Source organism: Muscardinus avellanarius (assembly GCF_963383645.1).
Source record: "Muscardinus avellanarius genome assembly, chromosome: 4".
Taxonomy (NCBI): Eukaryota; Metazoa; Chordata; class Mammalia; order Rodentia; family Gliridae; genus Muscardinus; species Muscardinus avellanarius.
The window spans coordinates 20,533,160-20,546,683 of record NC_137789.1 but is presented as its reverse complement, the minus strand read 5'-3'; positions in this window follow the sequence as shown (position 1 = coordinate 20,546,683).

Genomic DNA, 13,524 nt, shown 5'->3' with positions numbered 1-13,524 from the left:
ACCTAAAAAAAATCAAAGACACAGAGAGAGAATCAACTCAAATCATTAAAATCAGAAATGCAAAAGGAAATATCATCACAGACACTGGGGAAATTCAAAGGATTATCAGAAACTATTTTGAAAATGTATACTCCAATAGGCTGGAAAACATGGAAGAAATGGATAAATTTCTAAGCACATATAGCCTACCTAAATTGAATCAAGAGGACATGGAAAGCCTAAACCAACCAATAGCAAGCAAAGAAATAGAAACAGCAATAACAATTCTGCCATCAAAAAAAAAAAAAAAAAAGCCCAGGTCCAGACAGTTTTCCAGCTTAATTTTGCAAAACCTTCAGAAAAGAAATAATCCCAATACCTCACAATTTGTTGCAGGAAATCTAAAGAGATGAAATACTTCCAAACTCCTTCTATGAGGTCAGTATCACATTAATAACAAAACCAAATAAAGATACCTCAAGGAAAGAAAATTACAGACACATGTCTTTGGTGAACATAGAGGCAAAAATTCCAAAGAAAATACTAGCTATACACATTCAAAACCATATCAAATTATACTACAGAGCAGTAGTAGTTAAAACAGCATGATATTGGCACAGCAATAGCCACACACACCAGTGGAATAGAATAGAAGATACAGAAACAACATGATCCACATTATGATGTGAGACTTTAGTGTACCAATAATAAATAAATAAATAAATATATATATAAATAAATAGAAATAAAAATAAAAAGAAAGAAAATAGAAAAGAGAGAGATAATAACCTTCTGTGTTATTGTTTTTTTTCCTAAACTGAAAATTATATTTCTAATACTGGTGGTGATTGTTGATAGTATGATTTGCATTGTTACATACACCCTGTTTTTCCTCTACTCTGATTGACATGCTCTACAGATAGGGGTGTTTCTTCTTTCTCTGGGTTTCTGAAGTGTGTCTTGTAAAAGTTAGGAAATACTTTCGGGCAGTTGTGTGTTTTTCATATGAATTTGGGGTGGGAGACTTAAGGTCAACCTGTTTTGCTGTAAGCTCATTTGATTTTTTTAATGGTTTGCCCTAATCTTAGTTTTCCTTGGTGGAGGATTCCTTTCACAACATGTAAACATAAAATTGGTGACTTTAAATTCTGAAATTAGTCTCCAATTTTACTATAGAGTTCAGATTCTCTGGCTAAAAGAGGAAACTCTACATCTATGAAACTACCCAAGAATTGATTTATTTACTCAAGGCCTGGGTGTTTGAAAAAATTCTAATGAGACCATTTCCAAATTTATAATTTTAACAGAAAATCTTTCCCTCTAATATAATTTTTCAAAGTGATTATCTTATTAATTCTTATTGTCATATGAAATTTTGGTTTGTTTTATTCTTTCAAAACATGTTTATGGTGAGGTTAATGGATGGATGGTATTGCAGAATATATTGAGATAGAAAAATACATGTTTGGCTGTTTCTTCTAAAAACTTTAAAAGCAATATAAAATTTAAAGGACATGAATGATTTTTAAATTATTTTTGCTTCTTTTTATGTGTTACTATCTGTTTTATATAGTTCAGGAGACAGGCAGATAAAAGATTCCTAGTATATATTTCATTCACCAATGAGTACAGTATAAACTGGCTTTGTCACTAAGAATGGCCATTTAAATGATGAAACTTTTTTTTAGCAGTTTAATCACAACTGAGATTCTTTCTTTCTTTCTTTCTTTCTTTCTTTCTTTCTTTCTTTCTTTCTTCCTTTCTTTCTTTTTTTCTTTCTTTCTATTGGTGTTAGGGATTGAGCCCAGATGCATTCTACCTCTGAGATACACCCCCAACCATATTTTTTATGTTTTTGTTTGGAAACAGGGTTTCATTAAGTTGATGAGTGTCTCACTGAGTTGCTGAGGCTAGCCTCGAAGCTGCTAACCTCCTGTCTCAGCTGAGATTAGCAAGTACTGAGATTACAGGCATGTGCCACCACTCCTGCCTTGAGATTTTCTTTTTCTTCCTTCTTGAGTCCCAGGATAGAGAAGATGAGTTATCAGTAACAGCAAGAAAATATGGTAGAGACATTGTCATGGATCTAAGAAAATATCCTCATGAATCTATTGTCATGAATCTAAGGAAATATGGGTGAAATATTGTCATGGTTTTAAGAAGGTCTTCAAGACTTCACGATGATTGATATTTTGAGGGAGAATATCTATCTCATGGTTTGAGGCAAAGTGAACAAGTCATAGGATGAATGCTGTTTTTAAAGTCAAGGTTCAGAGAAAGATTCAGGGAGAGTAATTGTTCCTTTTGGGAAGTCACAATGAGGCAAACGGATATTTTCAGACTCAGCTTGCCCATCAGAAATGTTAGCTTCACCTACAGAATGGGAAAGGATCTTTACCAGCCACCATTCTGATAGGGGGCTAATATCCAGAGTATACAAAGAGCTCAAAAGGCTCTACACTAGCAAAACAAACAACCCAATCAAGAAATGGGCAAATGAACTAAATAGACACTTCACAAAAGAAGAGATACAAAGGGCCAATAGATACATGAAAAGATGTTCTTCATCACTGGCCATCAGGGAGATGCAAATCAAAACTACACTGAGATTCCATCTAACCCCAGTCAGAGTAGCAAGCATAAAGAAATCAAACAACAACAAATGCTGGCGAGGATGTGGGGATAGAGGAACTCTTTTACACTGTTGGTGGGAGTGCAAACTAGTTCAGCCACTATGGAGATCTGTTTGGAGATTCCTAAGAAAGGTGGAAATAGATCCACCATATGATCCAGCTATACCACTCCTGGGTATCTTTCCAAAGGGGTTGAATTCAGAGAAGTACAGCAATATATGCATACCTATGTTCATAGCAGCACAATTTGTAATAGCCAAAACATGGAACCAACCCAGATCACCATCAACAGATGAATGGATAGCAAAACTGTGGGAAATACACACAATGGAATTCTATTCAGCCATAAAGAAGAACAAAATTATATCATTTGCAAGAAGATGGAAAGCCCTGGAGAGCATCGTGTTAAGTGAGATCAGCCAAGCACAGAAGGAGAAGATACACATGTTTCCTCTAATATGCCCAAACTAGAAAACACAAAGGATACCAGTAGGACCCCAGATATTAGAGGGGAAATACTAGCTAAGTTTTAATGGAAAGATAGGAGAGGAGAAAGGCCGATCTGGATTAATGAGGGTCTACACCTGAACATGTGTAAAATTATGAATAAGACATGGTTAACCTGGACAACCATTGGTGGGGGGGGAAAGGGGGCGGGGGGAGAGGGCACCAAATATAGTATAAATGTATACTACTTATGTTCAATAAAACATTGTTAAAAAAATAAATAAATGCTAAAAAAAGAAATGTTAGCTTCAACATGCAGCTTATCAATTAAATATTATAGTCATACTTTGTGCCAAAAGTGTTTGAAAATTTGAGGACTGAGTTTTTCTGAAAATAAAATGAGAAATTTCATAGTATTGATTTTTCTATATACTTTTGGTAGCAATACAATACATTATATAAAGAAGAACACTTCTAAATATGAAAAAGATTTCTATTACTGTATGTCTCTTAAAAATGGGCATAATCCTTGACTTTTTCAGAGAAAATATATGGTCATATTATGTATCACAGTTCTCAGAGTTATGGGAAAAGTACTAGATTTATCTTCTATATCTCTGTGAATACTTCTTTTTTCAAGATCTTTTTAAAATATTACTTATTTCAATAGTACTCTTTCAGACATTTCTTTATTATATAGAGATTTCTTAAATTTTAGGACTCAGAATACTTTTTTTTGTGGTACTCAGGATGGAACCTAGAGGCATTTAACTTCCAAACTATACCCCAGGCCTATTTTTCTTTTATTTTGAAACAGATTCTCACTAAGTTGTAGAAGGCTTCACTATGTAGCTAAGGCTGGCCACAAACCATGATTCTCCCTTCTCTGAGACTTTGTTTCAATAAGTTGCAAAAGGCTTCACTATATAGCTGAAGCTGGCCACAATGATTCTCCTGTCTCATCCTCCCAGGTACTGGGATTACAAGCATGTGCCACCACATCCAGCTTCAGAATACCTTTAAATTTGAAAATGGAAAAACAATGAAGAAAAATTTAAAAAGAAATTTTTAAAAGATCAATAAAATAATCAAAACTCCAGCAAACCCACCAAAGAAAAATGATGAGACATAAATGTGAATGAAAAAGGATATCATCATAGATCTTTCTGGCATGAAAAGTATAATAGATGATTATTATTACCACCTATACACACATAAAGTTGAAAGCTTAAATGAAATGAACCAAATTCTCTTAAAGTACAAACTGTTACAACTAATTCAACAAAAAATCGATTATTTGAATAGCTCTATAATAGTTAAGAAAATGAATCCATGATTTAAAATATCACAGAGAGAAATCTACAGGCCCAGATGATTTTACTGGGACAATTATACCCACTGGAGGAAAAAAATGAACTTTGACCTTTAAAATCCTGATATTTGTTAAATATATATATATATATATAATATATAATATATATATATTCAAATGTAAAATGTAAGTGCATAAAATTTTGTCAGCTATTAAAGAAGTGATATTTGGTAGCTTAGGCTCAAGGAAAAGTGTTTGGACATAAATCGAAAGCATGATCCAAGAAAGAAAAAAATTAACACCATGAGGAGAATTACTGTGAATCTTTTATAAAAGGAAAAACTTAAAAGAAAGTACTAATAAGGCTAAGGTGTAGGTCAGTAATACTTGAAGCCCTGGGTTCAATCCCTAGCACTGAAAATGAACAAAAACTAAACAACAACACAAACAAAAGATAGCTAGGAAGTGGACCACCTAGATCTCTGACATGTTCCTAGTGAGACTGAAATGAAACAATATTCTGCAAAACAAGATGGCTGTTTCTTAAAAAGAAAACCTGTACTTTCCCTAAGACTCAGCCAATAAACTCCTGGGCATTCATCCAAGAAAAAGAAAGACTTCATTCTCTACAGAAATTTGTATACTATTGTTCATAGCAGGTTTATCTGTAAGAGTCTCAAAATGGGAACAAATTGTCCCTCAACAATAATGTGTGGTATATTCATTCAATGAAACCCGACATAGCAACAAAAATGAATGAACTGTTGATAATACAACTTGGATGTTTCTTAGAGGCATTATGTGCATGAAAGGAACCGGCTTCAAAAGCTCAAATACTATATGATTATATTTATATAAAATTTTATAATTAAAAAAAGTATTGAAACGGAAAGCAGGTTAGTGATTGCCAGGATTGGAAATGCTGAGAGCAAAGAGCATGGACGGGACTATAAAGGGATATCATACGAGACCTTTGTGATGATGAAGTTGTTTTATTTTATTTTATTTTTGGTGGTACTTGGGGAGGGACCTAGAGGCTTTCTACCTCCAGGCTATACTCCCAGAACTAATTTTTATATTATATTTGGAAACTGGCTCTTATTAAGTTGCTGAGAGCCTCACGAAGTAGCTGAGGCTGGCTTTAAACCTGTGCGAAGTCATTTTATATTTTGACTGTGGTGACAGTTACAGAAACACTCCTCTTCAACACTTCTTCCAGATAAACCTTGAAATATTTGACTTGGTCTCGTGTTATCATAAGTTCATGATTTCTTCTTATTTTCTACATTTCTGTCCCATTCTCAGCTTCCTTTTACTATTTCTGATGTTTCCTCATTAACTCTATCCTCTATTCATTGTATACACTTTCCTGGGGTGATTTCATCTACTCTTCAAAGGGAAGCTATGTTATATAGAATTGTGAAATTTAATTGATAACAGCACTCTTCAATATTTTTATTGCACTTGATCTGATGAAGATTATACTTAGAATACAGGTGATTTTTCTTTTTTAAAAAGTTAAAGTGCAGACATCTGGCTGTCCACTAAAAATTGTTTCCTTTTTTGCTATGTAGAATTCATATGGGACAGAAGCTTTCCAGCTAGTATCTCTGTTGCTCAGCTTCTCTTCATGTATATTAGCTCACACAAGTGTTTCCTTTCAATGAAATGTGAGTGGTAGTGGCAATATCATTCCTTTACACCAAGGTGGAAAAGTGGCTATAACTTCTCCACCATTTCTTTTTTCTCATATACCCAGATGAAAAAAAATTTTCAAAAATGCTGCCCACATTAATGAAAGAGTTATGAAAGGACCCTGTATCTCACTATAACTGCATGGAGACAGCTCTTCACCAGTCAAGAAAATTCATATTAGATGGGATCATTAAGAATTAAGCTAATAAATTTAGGGATTATTTTTGTTGTTGTTATGACAATTATTATATTTTGGTTCTTAAAGGTCCCCCAGAGGCTCTTGTATTGTAAGGCTTGGTCACCACCTGGTGGTGCTATTGGTGGTGGTGGGAATTTTAGGAAGTGGGCCTGGTTAGAGGAAGTAGGTCATCGGGGGTGTTCTTTGAATGCTATATTTGACCCTAAACCCTCCCACCCTCTTTGATTCTCATTGTCATGAGGTGAGCAGGCTTCTCTGCCACATGATCTTACCACCATGATGTTCTGCCTTGCCTCAGGCCCAAAGCAAAGGATCCAGCTGACCATGGACAGAGACTTTTGAAACGCTGAGCCAAAATAAGTATTTGCTCCTTTAAACTGATTTTCTCACACCATGTGTTGTGTTCATATATATTTTTATCACACTATACTTCACTATAATATATAATTACAATGCATTAATAAAAGTGTATTAATAATAAAAAATCCCTAAATTGATTTTCTCAAGTATTTTGTTACAATGATGGAAAACCAGCTAATGTGCCCTCTAAATAAAATCAATATATATTTTTTATGTTATAGAATACTTAAAGACAAAGGGTTTAAATTCATTAATATGTAGGCAGCAGTTACAGCAGCAGTGGAGCTCTTCTCTTAGGGAAGGGGTAGAGTTGGAACTTTTTGGGAATAACCATGATGGCAGAATAAAAAATGAGGGCAACACAAGAAAGAAGCACAAGGAGCTTACGAAATATGCTGAGATGTGGACTCAGTGCCTTGCATTGTTCTGCAAGGCAAAAGAGATTTATTTCAACAAGTAGGAAATAATGAAGATTGTCAAATTTCAGAGAAATTAAGAGTAATGAGATCTAAGGAAGGGATTCTGATTTTCTCTGGGAGCTTTCCTCCTTTTAAAGTGCTTGCTAGTAACAATTCTCTGTTATCTATGTTTAGGTTGATAAAATATTACCTCCTTTTTCCTTCAAGAACAGTGAGTTGCTGTCAAATCTAATAAACAAATTCAATAACTTCTTCTTTAGTCATATTCTATACTACTGACCCTCTTTTTTGTTAATTTTTCATGAAAGGAAGTTGGCCTTCATTCTTGGCTTTTTTTTTCTCATCTATTTCTTTGTCCTATCTTCTTGCCTCATCAATATGAATTTTACCCATGGTTATTTCTAAGCCCCCATGATTTTACTGTTCATTGGATTCTTCTATTTCCAGTTAGTATGCAACTTAAATCTAATTTTATCTTCAGTAGGCCTGACTTTTCAACATAGATAAATTAGCTGTGAAAGGAATGAAAGTAGGGCCAGGTTAATAGAGCCTTGAGAAATTAATTGATAATGAACCAGACATCTGATTATTGTGAGGGGAAATGGATGGTCTGAACCAAAGTGTTTAGTGTGCATGATGAATTTTGACACTATTCTAACAAATGTGAACACCTAGCTTCCTCAGTTGAACAGAATGCCCCAAAGTCCCACTTATTTTGCACTTCAACCAGAACACTGAGAGTATTGACATAGGTGGTTTCAATCAGGAGCAGGGAAAAGGGAGAGGGGATGATATCAATCCATAAGTAGAATTCAACAAAGGGTTGTAGTTTATACTAACTACTTTGCAGACACCACTAAGCAGCCTGCTCATAAACCGTGTAGAATTCATCACTTGTGGATCTCCCAACTAGTACAGGTATGCCCAATCTCAAAGCCAATCTACAACATGCCTCCAATGATGTTGTATTCATTTCTGAATTGGGTATTACAGAACAGACTCCAGAAACTACAGTGTCTGAGAGACAGCCTAGTGGGTTGAGATTTAAAGTCAGCCTCTTTTCTTTGGGGAAAAAAAAAGATGGATGTCTGAAATAGAAGCTTAAATTAAAGCCATATAAACAATAACAACTTGGCAGAAACAGGAGTCATGTTTTGCTGGGCATTTGATGAGGTAATTAGGAATCATGCCTGCACACTAAAGCTGTGCAGTAAGGCAAGACTGGTGCTTGACCCCAATAAGTAATGAGAGAAAGATCTCCATTATTATCTTGCTGTAGTTAGAATTGGCTCAAGACCTGGGAAGAAATAAACTTGGAAGTGAAGAACATCAATGACTATGGCTTCACCTTTTTAGAAAACAGTATTTTAAATTACCTTGTTTGGAACCCATAATATTATTTCCAGTGGAGTACATTTAGTCTTGTAAAGAGTGAAGCTATAGCGTATTAAGTCTTCACAATCAAGAAATATAGCATGGTGGGCAGAATTAAAAAATGACAGCTAAGCAACCCCACTCTTACAAAATCCTCTTGCCTTTGATTGTGAGTGAAATCTCTGAACATGACACGCCCTCACTCCAGTCATATTACATTGAATGTTAAAAGGCCCAAGTAATAAATGTGTCCAATCCAATCATGGTCTTTAAAACCAGAGTTTTCACTGGATAGTAGTAAAAGATTTGGAGCATGAAGAGAATTTGAATTATTGCTTTTTTAAAAAACATACTTTTATTGGTGCCTTGTAATCACACATTGCAACAAAGTTCAGAGAAATAGGGAAAAACATACACACAGCACTTGGTGAACTTTTCCCTGGATCACTCCACCTTCCCCCTCCTGGTACATGTATTCAGATTGACATTGATAATTTCCTATATGTGCCTATTAGCATCAGTTGAAGTGTTTCCTTCATCAAGTCTCCCTTCCCTACCCCAACCCTCTTCCCTAGACACTCACTGTACTGCTCTACTGGGAGTTCAATTTCTTTATCTGGAGTCTGTCTTGTATCCCAGTTTCTCCATAGCTTCTATGTATGAGTGAAAACATGATTCTTCACTTCCTGGCTGGCTAATCTCACTTAATATTCTCTAGCTCCATCCATTTTACTTCAAAATATATAATTTTGTTCTTCTTTACACCTGAATAGAAATCCATTGTATGTATATCCCACAATTTAGTAATCCATTCATCTGCTGATGAATTCTGAATATTATAGTGATAAATGCATATCCACATTTATAGCAACACAATCCACAATAGCCCAATTATGGAATCATTGCTGTTTTAATTATGGGGATTATGCTGTGTGAAGCTTCTAATAGAAAAGACCAGCCATTGGTTGATAGCCAGTAAATAAATTGGGACTAAAGTCCTATATCCACAAGGAACTGAATTATGCCAACCTCAGATTGTGTCTGGAAGTAGATTCTCAGATACATCAGGAAAAAACATGACCCACACCTTGATTCTGATTTCAGTCCTATGTAATCTGAGGTAGGGAAGCCAGTCAAACCCACACTTGTGTCTGACCAACATAGCTGCAAACTAATAAATGGTTATTTCAAGCAATTAAATGTGTAGTAATTTTTTATGCAGGGATGGAAAACTAATATTCACAATGATCACACATGGCATTTCTTGCATTCTTGTACTCTCAGCCCTAACCTGTCCACAAAAACACTCATATAAAAGTTTTCAGTAACTTGATGGTAACCCAAATGTGCTTCAAATGTCATGTACTTATTTTATTTCTACAATTATGATGTTCTTTCTGCTTTTAATAAGGTTACTTCTGGAGTGAGGCTGTATTATGAGAATAAAAGAAATGTTAGGAGACCAAAATATTGAGGAAGAGCTGGGCGTGGTGGCACCCGCTTGTAATCCCAGCATTCAGGAGGCTGAGACAGGAGGATCGCGGTTCGTGGACAGCAGTTAGAGATGGGGCATTTCTCTCATTCTCACACAAAATTGTGAGGAGTAACATCATACTTTTATTGCTCTACTGCCTTTGATAGGCTTTTTTCCCTATCACTTCCCTTCTTCAAGCCAGTAATCCAATCTGTAGCCCATCTCCTCTGAGAGATACTTTCAGAGATATTTTCACGTTAGTAAGGGTATCCCAAACAATTGGAAAGCTAATATTCAAGTCAATTAATTTCTGTTATTTCTAGCTGATGGAAAGAAAGTTTGCACCAAAGAGAATTATCTAACCTTTTTAGTATAGTATCTAGAACAATCATCCTCCTGAGAATACCTTTTTGTCAACTCCAATTTTTTGACTCTACAGGTCTATTGGACAAAGAATAGATTATTTGTAAGCAGAATAGCCACATTTCCTTAGGGCATAAGTCAGATGAAGTGAGATTAAAACTCTATTAGCCACAATGACAACAATTTAAAAGTAGAATGGAGGAAAAAATAATCTGTCTCAACAAATTCAAATTAATTTAGGATCAGAAGGTAATTACAATGAATATGTTTTGGTGCATTATATGTCATAGTGAGGTTCAAAGATATAAACACATCTGCATGCACACAGTTCTTGGTGTCTTTCCCTCTGGATCCCACCCCACAGTGATTACTAAGTAATATGAGTTTCAAGAAGTGTAGGCCAATACTTAAGCTGAACATCTTTGCAGATTTCCTTCCCTTTGGCAAACTATTCATCACTCAAGGTAGAAAAAGTGGTTTGAACTAGAACAGGAAACATGGCCACCTGCATTCAGGGCTGTGTGGGGGGAATCAGAGCCCAGCAGTTTCACTTCAAAGAGACATTGACAGAATAGGTAAGCTGACCTTTGCTTAGTGCTTTGATGGCTGCTAATTAAAGCATTTCTTCTCTGGACTCAGTAAGAGTACTCAGCATTTGGTTGCCAAGTTTTCTGAGCCCTCTGACCATTAAGCCTTCACTAGTAATCTGTCTTAGACCTGAGAGTTCACTTTCATTGCAAATCACTTTTGACATTAATAGTCAACATGCTCAAATGAAGAATGGGCCATACCCATTCTTACTGAAAAGAATTGGGAAGTTTCCCTGAAAATTGTATGTTATTTGGAATTATTTCTCTAACTGAAGGGTAATTTTACCAAGTAGTGTCAAATCTTTTAGTAATGTGTCTCACTCTCTATAATTAAGGTTAAACGTGATACCACTCTTTGTATTGAATTAATATTGGATTTTTTATATTTTCACTTCTCAAAAAATATAACAACCACCATCTTATAAGGAACAATAGCAGATACCATTATATGATTAAATCAAGGAGAAAATTCAATCAGAAAATAGGCAGAAAATCATCAATATTATAATTATTATGGTTTATATATTTTTGTATCAGTTTCCTAATTTGGCAATTAGAATCCCTATAAATCCAGCCCCAGGTTTCTTTCTTATGCCATATCCTTCAACCACACCACAAATTTTTTTTTATATTAGTTATTTTATCAGGTTTGCTTTTCCCTATCTTCCTGTATGCTTCTATGATTATACTAACTTCCTCATGTTTTATCCAGGACTGGAAAATGCTCAGCAACAATACCCCTTCACTGATTCTACCTTGAGAGGCAATCTCATTTTCTCCTCTGAATGCCTTTGTTCTCACTATCTGCATTGCAGTGGTTTTATTGTATGTAAGCTTGACGCTTAGCTAGGAATTGAAGCAACAAGAGTGAGACAATGGAAAGTGTAGATGAAATAAAGAAGAAAGCTAAAAATGGCAGTAAGATTTTTTTTTTGCATCTCAGAGTTACAGAATCTCACAGTTGAGGGTTTTGATGGGACAGGGACCCATTGTCCATGTTCCCCAAGGCACTTAAACTAAGTGTCTGTGGATAGCTGATAGCTGCTGGCATGAAAATCCTGTGAGCCTCATCTGCAGTTGAATGAGTCCACACAGAAAGTGACAGTGGTGATTTAGTTAACTCAAATTGTCTCTGCATGAGAGTGAGTCCAGCCTCTTCATGCCCCAGGATGTGGGACAAGAAAAAGGAAGCTCCTTAGACCTGGAAGAGTTTCCCACAAATTTGTTTTTCAGTTAAGGCTAGATGATGTTTACTGGGACTGAGAAAAGGATTCACACTAGTCAGTTTTCCATTATTTTGACTAAATACAGGAAATATTTAACTTATGAAGGATGATGGTTTATTTTGGCTCACAGTTTTGGAGATTTCAGTCTAAGACACAGTAGCCCTCAAGTTTGGGCCTGTGAGGAGGGAGAATAGCACTGTGAGGAGCTTATGGTGGAACAAAGCTGCTCATGGTATGTCAGCTGGGAAGCAGGAGAAAAAATAAAGAAAAAGCCGGGCGTGGTGGCGCATGCTTGTAATCCCCACGCTTGGGAGGCGGAGACAGGAGGATCGCGCTGGTTCGGAGCCAGCCTCGCTGGCTTAAGAGACTGTTTCCACATAAAAATGTTAAAAAATAGGTCTGGGAGTGTAGCCCGTGGGGAGTGTATACCGGAGGTAGAAGGGCTTCCAGGAACCCCAGTACCACCAAAAAAAAAAAAAAAAAAAAAAAAAAGAAAGAAAGAAAGAAAAAGAAAGAAGGTAAGAAAGAGAGAGAAAGAAAATAAAGAAAAAAGAAACGATAGCATCTCATTATTACCTTCAAGGGCATCACCTCAGGACCTAAGACCTTTCAATAGGGCCCTCCTCTGAAAGATCCTACCAATAGTGGGCCAACAGTACTATAGGCTGTGAAACTAGTCTTTGAAACGTGGCTTGTTGGGGGATACTTATACAAATCATAGCACACCTACTCTTTCTACTTCTTTAGTTAGAGGACTAAGAAGACTTTAACTCATTCAAGAAAGCAGCTTCAGGTTATTTAGTTTTTTTGAAATATAGACTGTTTTAAAGATGCAGAATATTTGGGAGGCTGCGACAGGAGGATCACAGGTTAAATGACTTTAACTCATTCATGAAAGCAGCTTCAGGTTATTTAGTTTTTTTGAAATATAGACTGTTTTAAAGATGCAGAATATTTGGGAGGCTGCGACAGGAGGATCACAGGTTTGCAGCTAGCCTCAGTGACCTAGTGAGGCTGTCAGCAACCTTGCAAGATCTTGTTTCTAAATAAAAAAATAAATAGAACTGGGGATGTAGCTCAGAGTGAGAGTACCTCTGGGTTCTGTCCCCAGCAAACCCTTCCCCACTCACACACACAAAAATAAAGATATACAAACTTAAGAAAAAAGTGAAAAATGTTTGGTAAACATCTCTCCATCAACTCTGATCTTGGATTTTGTGCTTCAGCTCTAAACATTTTGTCTGCCAGTAATTCTTTGGACATCAAGACCTTCAAGATCCTTTCTCTAATTAACTGACCATCTTAGTTTGAGTAAGATGGCCGCTATCTCATCCTATTCCTCCATTCACGCTTGCATATACCATAGTGTTTAGCAAAAGGGGTTGTAGTTATGTTTACTGTGTATTTCCCTGGTAAGTAAGCTTTTTGGAGATGCTGTGCCTCAGGCCAAACT